Source organism: Rana temporaria, chromosome 1 (genome assembly GCF_905171775.1).
Source record: "Rana temporaria chromosome 1, aRanTem1.1, whole genome shotgun sequence".
Taxonomy (NCBI): Eukaryota; Metazoa; Chordata; class Amphibia; order Anura; family Ranidae; genus Rana; species Rana temporaria.
The window spans coordinates 224,956,916-224,968,437 of NC_053489.1; the positions used below are offsets into that span (position 1 = coordinate 224,956,916).

Consider the following 11,522-nt stretch of genomic DNA (forward strand, 5'->3'; position numbering starts at 1 on the left):
GCCTCCTTTACCTCAGTGCAGTCCTCCTTCACTTACCTCATCCTTCGATTTTGCTTTTAAATGTCCTTATTTCTTCTGAGAAATCCTCACTTCCTGTTCTTCTGTCTGTAACTCCACACAGTAATGCAAGGCTTTCTCCCTGGTGTGGAGTGTCGTGCTCTCCCCCTCCCTTGGACTACGGGAGAGTCAGGACGCCCACTAACACACAGCTCCTTTCTCTATCTGCAATGTAGAGAGCATTCTGACTCTCCTGTACCTTTACAACCCCTTTAAAACCCCTTTAAAACCAAGAGGATACATTGGTAAACTCATGGACTTCTTGTCATGCATCAAAGCACTCTGAAATAGTACTTTGTTGCACAATTTAGCCACAATGCTTTATTTTTTATATGAGAAATCCCAACAAGGCTTACATTTTTATCCTACTTATTTATTTACCTATTTATTTAATAAAAAAAAGATATTTGTTTTTTTTTCTCCATGGGGACAGGACTATGTCAGGAAAAATGTGACCAAGACTTGGTACACCACTGTATGAGCATATCACATGACATTTTTGTGGTTATATGGAAAATCTCTGACATCACTTGAACTCTTCTTGAATTAGGGAAGATAATGTTTAGTTATGTCTGTCTTCCTTTACAGTGACCTAGAGCAGGGGTCTCCAAACTATGGCCCGCGGGCCACATCCGGCCCGCCAGGCCATTTCTTCCGGCCCGCAGCTTGAATCCTATCCACCTGTTAGCTGTGAAACCTGCGCTGTATATTCGCCCCAGGCAATAGGCAGCGCAGGTCCCGCAATCCCTTCGGGCGTCTCACTGTGTTGTTGGCTGCTGGGACCACGGCATCCCAGCAGCCAATGAGGTGTAGTGCAGACCCGTAGCCGCCTCCCTGCTCCCGCCTCCCGCCTCGCTGTTAACCAGTAACGAGTGTGTAATACAAGCGGGGCGGGAGTCGGGAGGTGCAGCAGGTCTGCAAAGCCAGTGATGGAGACGCGCTGGACACATGCAAGGAGGGGGGCTGATATACTTGTGTGGGGGTGGGTTAAATGGCTCTGATGGGGACACAAATGTGGGGGGGGGGCTGACTCTTATGGGGACACAAATGTGGGGGGGGGGGTTGATAACTCTTATGGGAACACAAATATGTGGGGGCTGATGACTCTGATGGGGACACACTGGGGGGGGGTTGTAGACTGATGGGGACACACATTTTGGGGGGCTGATGAGACTCTGATAGGGACACAAATGTGGGGGGGGGCTGATGACTCTGATGGGGACATAAATGTGGGGGGGGGTGATGACTCTGATGGGGACACAAATATCTGTGGGGTCTGATGGGGACACAAATGTGGGGGTGCTGGTGGCTCTTATGGGGACACAAACATGTGAGGAGGGGGTCTGATGGCTCTAATGGTGACACAAATATGCGGAAGGGGAGGTGATGGCTCTGAAGGGGACACAAATATGCAGGTGGGGGTGGGCTGTGATGGGGACACAAATGTGCAGGGAGACTCGGATGAATGATGGGGGGGCTCTAATGGGGACACCAATTTGTGGGGATAGCCTGATGAGTGATGGGGACACAGATGTATGGGAAAATGGATGGGGACACAGATGATGGGGACAAAGATGAATGGGGAGACTGATGGGGACACAGATAGATGGGGAAACAGACTGATGGGGACACAGATGGATGGGGACACAGATGATTGGGGAGATGGATGGGGACACAGATGGGGAGACTGATGGGGACACAGATGGATGGGGACACAGATGATGGGGACACAGATGGATGGGGACACAGATGATTGGGGAGATGGATGGGGACACAGATGGGGAGACTGATGGGGACACAGATGGATGGGGACACAGATGGGGAGACTGATGGGGACACAGATGGGGAGACTGATGGGGACACAGATGGGGAGACTGATGGGGACACAGATGGGGAGACTGATGGGGACACAGATGGATGGGGACACAGATGGGGAGACTGATGGGGACACAGATGGATGGGGACACAGATGATGGGGACACAGATGGGGACACAGATGGATGGGGACACAGATGAATGGGGAGATGGATGGGGACACAGATGGGGAGACTGATGGGGACACAGATGGATGGGGACACAGATGGATGGGGACACAGATGGGGAGACTGATGGGGACACAGATGGATGGGGACACAGATGATGGGGACACAGATGAATGGGGAGACTGATGGGGACACAGATGAATGGGGAGACTGATGGGGACACAGATGGATGGGGACACAGATGGATGGGGACACAGATGAATGGGGAGACTGATGGGGACACAGATGAATGGGGAGACTGATGGGGACACAGATGGATGGGGACACAGATGGATGGGGACACAGATGGATGGGGACACAGATGGATGGGGACACAGATGGGGAGACTGATGGGGACACAGATGGATGGGGACACAGGTGATGGGGACACAGATGATGGGGACACAGATGAATGGGGAGACTGATGGGGACACAGATGATGGGGACACAGATGATGGGGACACAGATGTATGGGGACACAGATGATGGGGACACAGATGATGGGGACACAGATGGATGGGGACACAGATGATTGGGGAGATGGATGGGGACACAGATGGGGAGACTGATGGGGACACAGATGGATGGGGACACAGATGGGGAGACTGATGGGGACACAGATGGGGAGACTGATGGGGACACAGATGGGGAGACTGATGGGGACACAGATGGATGGGGACACAGATGGGGAGACTGATGGGGACACAGATGGATGGGGACACAGATGATGGGGACACAGATGGGGACACAGATGGATGGGGACACAGATGAATGGGGAGATGGATGGGGACACAGATGGGGAGACTGATGGGGACACAGATGGATGGGGACACAGATGGGGAGACTGATGGGGACACAGATGGATGGGGACACAGATGATGGGGACACAGATGAATGGGGAGACTGATGGGGACACAGATGGATGGGGACACAGATGGATGGGGACACAGATGAATGGGGAGACTGATGGGGACACAGATGAATGGGGAGACTGATGGGGACACAGATGGATGGGGACACAGATGGATGGGGACACAGATGGATGGGGACACAGATGGATGGGGACACAGATGGGGAGACTGATGGGGACACAGATGGATGGGGACACAGGTGATGGGGACACAGATGATGGGGACACAGATGAATGGGGAGACTGATGGGGACACAGATGATGGGGACACAGATGATGGGGACACAGATGAATGGGGAGACTGATGGGGACACAGATGGATGGGGACACAGATGATGGAGACACAGATGATGGGGACACAGATGATGGGGACACAGATGAATGGGGAGACTGATGGGGACACAGATGATGGGGACACAGATGGATGGGGACACAGATGGATGGGGACACAGATGGATGGGGACACAGATGGATGGGGACACAGATGGATGGGGACACAGATGTATGAGGACACAGATGGATGGGGACACAGATGATGGGGACACAGATGTATGGGGACACAGATGTATGGGGACACAGATGTATGGGGACACAGATGATGGGGACACAGATGTATGGGGACACAGATGGATGGGGACACAGATGATGGGGACACAGATGTATGGGGACACAGATGTATGGGGACACAGATATATGAGGACACAGATGGATGGGGACACAGATGATGGGGACACAGATGTATGGGGACACAGATGATGGGGACACAGATGTATGGGGACACAGATGAATGTGGAGACTGATGGGGACACAGATGATGGGGACACAGATGGATGGGGACACAGATGGATGGGGACACAGATGGATGGGCACACAGATGTATGAGGACACAGATGGATGGGGACACAGATGATGGGGACACAGATGTATGGGGACACAGATGATGGGGACACAGATGGATGGGGACACAGATGGATGGGGACACAGATATATGAGGACACAGATGGATGGGGACACAGAAGATGGGGACACAGATGTACGGGGACACAGATGTATGGGGACACAGATGTATGGGGACATGGGTGTAAAGCCTCATGCACACTGGAAGTTTAGCCCTGCTGCATGATGCTCCAGCGTTTAGGTGCCAGCAAAGAATATAGGAGCACCATCCAGTCCTGCTGTCAGCAGTAAGTCAAATACTATTCTATTCTTGTTCTACTGTGGATTTATTTATAAATTATTTTTCCGGCCCGCGAATATGTGTAAAATATAGAATGTGGCCCTCGAAGTAAAAAGTTTGGAGACCCCTGACCTAGAGTATCAATGCAATTACCATCTATTGCTTGTTGCAATTCAAACAGCAAGTCATAATCACAAGTGATCTGTTGTTACATTGGTGCACATGGGCATTGATCAAGTATTTCCTGACCTGACCCATTCCCCGTAAAGGAAAAAAAAAATGAAAGAAATAAGTAAACTGGAATGAAAAGTTACCCTTGTTCCATTAGCCCTGGGGTTCCAACAACCATATCTGAAACTCTGGAAAATATTACATTGATTTCTGAAGTGTCAGACTCTCATTTGAGTGTATTTAATGCTATTCAGAATCTTTATGTATGCAAGCCTTAGAAAAAAATGCATATGACGTTTGTGTATTTTCTGCACATGAAAACATAAACATTGAAAGTGAAAAAAAGGTCTATTAAACTAAGGAAACTTTGAGCATCACCACTCCACCTCCATCTCGACTTTGCTCTGCAAAAAAACACAATTATGTGGTATTTAGCTGTCAAAATGCTTTGTCAATTATATATTGGGAAAATATATGGGGCTGCACTAATTAAATTAAAGTTATGTTAGTAAAAGCTGCAGGAAATGTCTTTTATAATTTCATCCTCATTCTTCCTAAATAAAACCAATTAAATTAAAATATATGTATTCAAATCAGCCACTAAATGTAAAATCATATCTGCTGAAAATGTTATTGTATAGTATATTTAAGTAGGCTACTAATCCCAAAATGTATAGAGCAGAAAATTGAGAGACCCCTCAATTTTGTGATCTTGTGATCTTTGACCGGTCACATGACCAGACTCTCCTGGCTTTTTTTATCTTATTTATTTGAAAAAAGTCAAGCACGATACATATTGTAAAGAATATCTCCTTCTCTATCTCCTTCTCTATTAGCTTTTAGAGGATCTCTGAAAAGCCTCCTCTTCAGAGAAGCCTATCCTACCCACATCTAACAACTGTATTTTAATTTTGTCCATCTGATCACCCCCCACATCTACTACCCTTTGTTCCACTTGACCCTCCCTTCTAGATTGTAAGCTCTAATGAGCAGGGCCCTCTGATACTTCCTGTATTGAATTGTATTGTAACTGTACTGTCTTCCCTCATATTGTAAAGCGCTGCGCAAACTGTTGGTGCTATATAAATCCTTAAAAAAAACGTTTGTTTTTTATCATCACAAACTATTGCCCAGGTTTTTCTTTCTTTATTTTCATTTTTAAAATGTAGTCCACGTGGTTCATATAACCACTTCAGCCCTAGAAGAATTGGCTGCTTTATGACCAGGCCTTTTTTTGCGACAATGCACCCAAACGAAATTAACGTTCTTTTTTTCCCACAAATAGAGCTTTCTTTTGGTGGCATTTGATCATCTCTGCGATTTAAATTTTTTGCACTATATACAAAAAAGAGAGAGTCAATTTTGAAAAAAACACAATATTTTGTACTTTTTGCTATAATAAATATCCCCATTTTTTTTTAAAAAAGCAAATTTTTTCTCAGTTTAGTTAGATATGTATTCCACTACATATTTGTGGTAATAGAAATCACAATAAGCGTATATTGATTGGTTTGTGCAAAAGTTATAGCGTTTACAAAATAGGGGATAGATTTATAGCATTTTTATTATTATATATTTTTTTACTAGTAATGGCGGCGATCTGTGATTTTTACCGGGACTGCAACATTATGGCGGACACATTAGACATTTTTGACACATTTTTGAGACCATTGGCATTCATACAGCGATCAGTGCTATAAAATTGCACTGATTACTGTAAAAATGCTATCCCGCTTAAAGGGACCAATGTACAGCTACACGGGTTCGTGGGACCAGCCAACCCGCTGCAGTATAATGATAGCGGCTGGTCGTCAAGTGGTTAAAGACGATACTGCATTTTTTTTTAATGTTTCAAAATATTTTAATAATCTGTATTCTTATAAATGCATGAATATAGAATCATTTCCTTATGAGGAGGTTAAAGTGATTGCAAAGTTACATTTGGGGGGAGGGGAGGGGAGGACAGAAGATGGAGTTAGGTTTTTACCTTTTTGTTGCCAGAATTGTTTTTGCATTTTTTTTTATTTCAATACATTTTTATTAAAAAAATTAATTGCAACAGGAATAATGCACAATATACAAATAGTTTTGTGTATAATAAATATATTGTATAAAGGATATACTAAGAACATTTATTACATAAGGAGAATAAAAAGAAACAAAAAAAAGGAGTATAAACTTTTCAGTCAGACTGAAGAGCGTTTAAGGAGCATTTTGCACTTATTTTCAGGAATAGACAAAATGTAATATCTCTGTAAAGAGATACATCAACTCACTAGCCAACATAATCGTGGCTGGAGCTTCCCGAGTACCACCCATTCCAAAGTTTCCATACCTTGGAAGTGCTATCATATTTCCCTATGCTAGACACAAATAAGGTTTTGTATGTACCGTGGGTGTGGGTTGTTTGTGTTACCTCTGTGATGGCTGGGGTTTTGGATTTTTTTTTTTTTCTTTGGTGAAGTTACCCTTTAATGAATGCTGGGTACATGCAACATAATTCTATACTTTCCTTTGCCACCATTCCAGCAATGTTTAGCCTTTAAAATGCTCTGTTTAGGCTCCAAAAGAACAGGCCGTTTTGCCCAAATTTTACATCACTCATCTTGGAATGTGTAAAAGTCACACAGTACTGGTATGAGGTTCTTCTTGTAAAGACAAAATACAGAACAGTGATAGAAGCATTGTGGAAAGCATGGCATATTTTGCCTCCTGGTCAGATCCATGTTACTGCATAACTCTCAAAGTTTGTGCATCGATTTCTCCAAGTGTAGGTGAAATTCTACTGCATGCTGAAGTCTTTAAAGATGAACTCCTAAATAGCAGTTGGGAAGTTTGACGTAAAAGAGCCATTAAAACTGACAAATCACTTCTCAACTTTGGCAATAAAACATTTGCAAGTCCTTAATAAAATACCATAGATAAAAAAGCCCAAATGATTTTATACTCTGTCATGTAATTACACAACGTGCTAACAGACCCAAGTTAGGAGAAAGGGCAACCATATTGTTCCTGAAGAATCATCTCCATGATGGCAATACTCTTTTTGATTCCTTGTTTAAAAATGCTTGTGCAAAGGTTTCCAGAACACGGTTGAGTAATCCGGTTCCAGTGATTGATATGGTCCCTCTCTAAATAAATTCTGTCCAGTTGGGATTCTCTTCACATTCCTTGTACACAGACTCCTCATTCATGGATGCATACTGGGTCTATATTAAACAGCGGCTCTTTAGAGTCATCACTCTTGCTTTCATATCCAGCCAAGATTCTTCTTCCATGTATATATTTCCCAATTTTAAGATACTGCACCTTCTTAGAAACAATAGAACATCATTATTGCATGTTGCAATCATCCGCCTGTACACAATGCCAGTTTCTGGGTCTGATTGTTTGTCTACAGTTTTGATAGATGTAACATGTTTCTCTAAAGGCGTTGGATACTTGTTCAGGTAACTGGTCATCACCTCCTTAAAAGGGTAAGGATAAACCTTCTTCATGTCCATTAATTGATTCTATATCCATTCCCAAAATAAGTTTAATAATTTGGGAAAGTTGGTTCCAAAGTGAAAATAGTCTTGGAGCGGGACCACATTATATGTATTAATGTTCCGGTGGATTCACAAGATCTTCAACAATTGTGAGATAAATCTGAATACATGTTAGATAAGAGGTAGGGAGTTAGATACCATTGCAGGAGTATTTTTTGTTAAAGTTCCTGGAGATTTGCACTTTTAGTTGATGAATAGGTGGTACAAAAGTCTCCCCTCCATTGTTCAACAGAATATCCTTTACCAAAAGATTTTTCCCAGGCTGGTATGCAAGAACTTTTAATAAACATACAGAAAAAAAAATGGGCAAAAATAACCCATGGTCGGTCTTTAAAGGCACATTATCATCTGCTCATTGAAAGCTCCTCTTTTTAGCTTCCCAATAGATGGAATCACAAAATCTGTCATCATATATCTTGTCAAACCAACTCCAGTAAAGGCCGTCCCGAGGCACCTAATTTTGCCACAAAAAACTAGGAAAACGTATTGACTCGAGTATAAGCCTAGGGTAGGAAATGCAGCAACTACTGTAAGTGGAAATGAGGGTCAACAAAGCCCATCTGCATGCCTCATGGTGCCCATCTGCATGCCTCACTGTGAACATCTGCATGCCTCACTGTGCCCATCTGCATGCCTCCTCACTGTGCTCATATCTATGCCTAGCCACTGTGCCCATATGCAACAATAAAAGCCTGAGCAATATCCCCAGCCTGAGTCAGTAGAACCCAAGAGTTGTCATATATACAGGAATAGAGGTAGAAAAGAAGTCTGCAGTTGCTAAGTAAGCCAGAATTTTACTTTAGTAGGTCAAGTTGATGAGAGTGTTCCCTCCATACTCGATAGTTAGGGATTTTTATCTTGATCTCCAGCGCTGTGTGACATGCAGTCAGTCTAGTCGGCTCCAGCGGCCAGTGTAACAAAGCCCCGCCTCCGCCTCCTCCTCATCTCGTCCGTGGCGGAACACTGTTTCAGTTCTTCCAAGCAGCGAGTCAGGCCTCGTACACACCAGCCGATCTGTCCGCTGCGTCCGCTGCCGGATTTCTGTCTGATGGTTGTACACACCATCAGACAGAAATCCGCGCGGACACGATACGCGGTGACGCGGCCCTGGAAGGTCAGTGCTTCCACGCATGCGTCGAATCACTTTGACGCATGCGAGGGCTTTCGGCCGATCGGACATGTCCGGTGAGTCTGTACAGACGACCGAACATGTCCGACGCACAGGCTTCCAACGGACATGTTTCTTAGCATGCTAAGAAACATTTGTCCGCTGGAAACTGTCCGTTCCGCCGGACAATTGTCCGGTCGGCCGTACACACGACCGAACATGTCTGCTGAAACTGGTCCGTCGGACCAGTTTCAGCGGACATGTTCGGTCGTGTGTACGGGGCCTCAGTGTCTCGCCTATCACAGGCGAGGACGAGGAGGAGGCAGAAAGGATGGTGATAACATATGAAATATCTAGCCAGTTAACTTTTATGATATGTTTATTATATACATCTCTAGACAACAATTTGTATTTGATTGACACTATAGCTATGATGACATTCTCGCAATGCAACCTTTTCTCTGGATCGATTTGCATATTTGTGTGACAAGTGGGGCGCATCTTCTTACCTTTTGTCACCTTCTATATGGCCCCGTACACACGACCAGTTTCCTCGGCAGAATTCAGCTTCCGACCGAGTTTCTGGCTGAATTCTGCCGAGAAACTCGGCCGTGTGTACACTTTTGGCCGAGGAAGCCGACGAGGAGCTCGGCGAGGAAATAGAGAACATGTTCTCTATTTCCTTGTTGCTCTATGGGAGCTCTCGTCCCGCCGAGCTCCTCGGCGGCTTCAGTGCTGAACTGGCCGAGGAACTCGATGTGTTTGGCACGTCGAGTTCCTCGGCCGTGTGTACGAGGCCTATGGGTGACACACTATTTTATTGCAGCCTGTATATATTTGTTATTTTCTTTATTCAAATGAGCTATTAGTGGCCCCTGACTTATGTGCGGATACACAAATATCCTACACTTGTGTATTGTTCTACACTTCTTTTGTTTTATATCACAGCACACTTGTTGGCTTTGCTAAATGCTGCTTTGTGAATAAGCTGTGTTGTGGGTTCGGTTTGTATCCACCCAGTTTCCTCCCCTTTCTTTACATGTACTGTGTCTAATATCTTTTGAGATTAGGTGCCCTCCCCTACACTTTACTCTATCTTTTTAACACTTCCTAGGGCTCAGAAGGGGGTGGGGGGCGTGTCAGCTGCCGCACGAGTGGGTGACATCATTCGGCTGCGCTGTTGCCCCGTGTATGACCTGCGCCACATGTAATGCAATGTGGCTAGGTCTAAACCGTACTTAGAGGGCTATAAATAGCCCCCCGTTACATCCTACTGTGGTGGACGTACGGTTTGTTTCTTTGGGGGTGGGCGCTGAAAGTGGTAAGCATAAGTAGGTGCACTTAAAATAACCTATGCAGCTTCATAGGCTTTGTTGTTGGGTTATACCAACCTGATAGTATAATTTTCTCCTCTTTTTCAGGTGGCTCTGTGGGACTAGTAAATCTGTTATAGTCTTATTAGTATTTGATGATTGCAATTTGGGCCTATACACATATGGTTGTACTTGGCCAAGTATATATACTATTACTGTTGTGGAGCTCATTGGCTGTGTCCGTACATCACACCCCCCCCCCCTTTTTTTTGTTCCTTTGTTTTTTTTCTACCCGTTAATATTGTTAATATACCTGATATATAATATTGTGAGCCAGTATATATACTATATATTATTTTTTATCTATTTCAATTTGAAATATGCTAAGAATAAGTATTTTTGTTATAAACAATTTGTCCAGCCTACATCTGGCCATGAATACCCAAGTGTCTGAATACTATATATGGTGATACCTGATGCTTAGTGGGGAGATTATCTTCTATGAACTAACTTCTTTGCAAGGTACTTTTGTATGTGCTGCCGATGTCACTCGGATATGACAATGATCCATTTTAAATATGTGTTGTTATACAAAGTCTTATCTATATGTTTTATTTTAGATAGTGAGACCTGTTTTTTCCAGCAAGCCCTGAATGTGTCTTGACAAGCTAAACAATGAAACGCGTTGATGCACAGGGGCTCACTGTTATGTATAGTAAGCATGTTTTTCCATGTTATATATTATGTTCAGAGTGAATTATATGTTTTTAATTCTTATTCTTTTTTGCTCTGTGTGCACTATGTAGTGTCATAAATAAAATATTTTTTATACTTACTACTGTCCAATGTGCCTCTAAAGTCCGACCTTGGGTTATTTTTGCCCATTTTTTTCTGTTCCTACCAAATTTCCTATACAGATGTGGCCATAGGAGTGCTTTCTTTTGTACTTTAATAAACATAGTTTTATCCTGCAGATATGAGTAAAAGAACAAAATTCCCCTAAGCGTGGAATATGCAGATTGATAATATTGGGCTATCTGCCAGGGTAATAAAGTGTGTAATTGTTTAATGACCCCCACCAGGTGAGAAATCTGCATGTATCGATAGTGTTCATTAGAAGAAAGTTCATAGTCCATTTGCAAAGCTCTAAATGATTTGAGTACTGAGCCAACTTGTAAATCCTCTAATGCCGCATACACACGATCAGTCCATCCGAT

General features: G+C 44.0%; 1 pseudogene; it reads right to left on the reverse strand.

Moving 5' to 3' along the window:
• Nucleotides 1–7,321: 7,321 nt before the first annotated feature.
• Nucleotides 7,322–7,856, reverse strand: LOC120924852 (annotated as a pseudogene).
• Nucleotides 7,857–11,522: the final 3,666 nt, after the last annotated feature.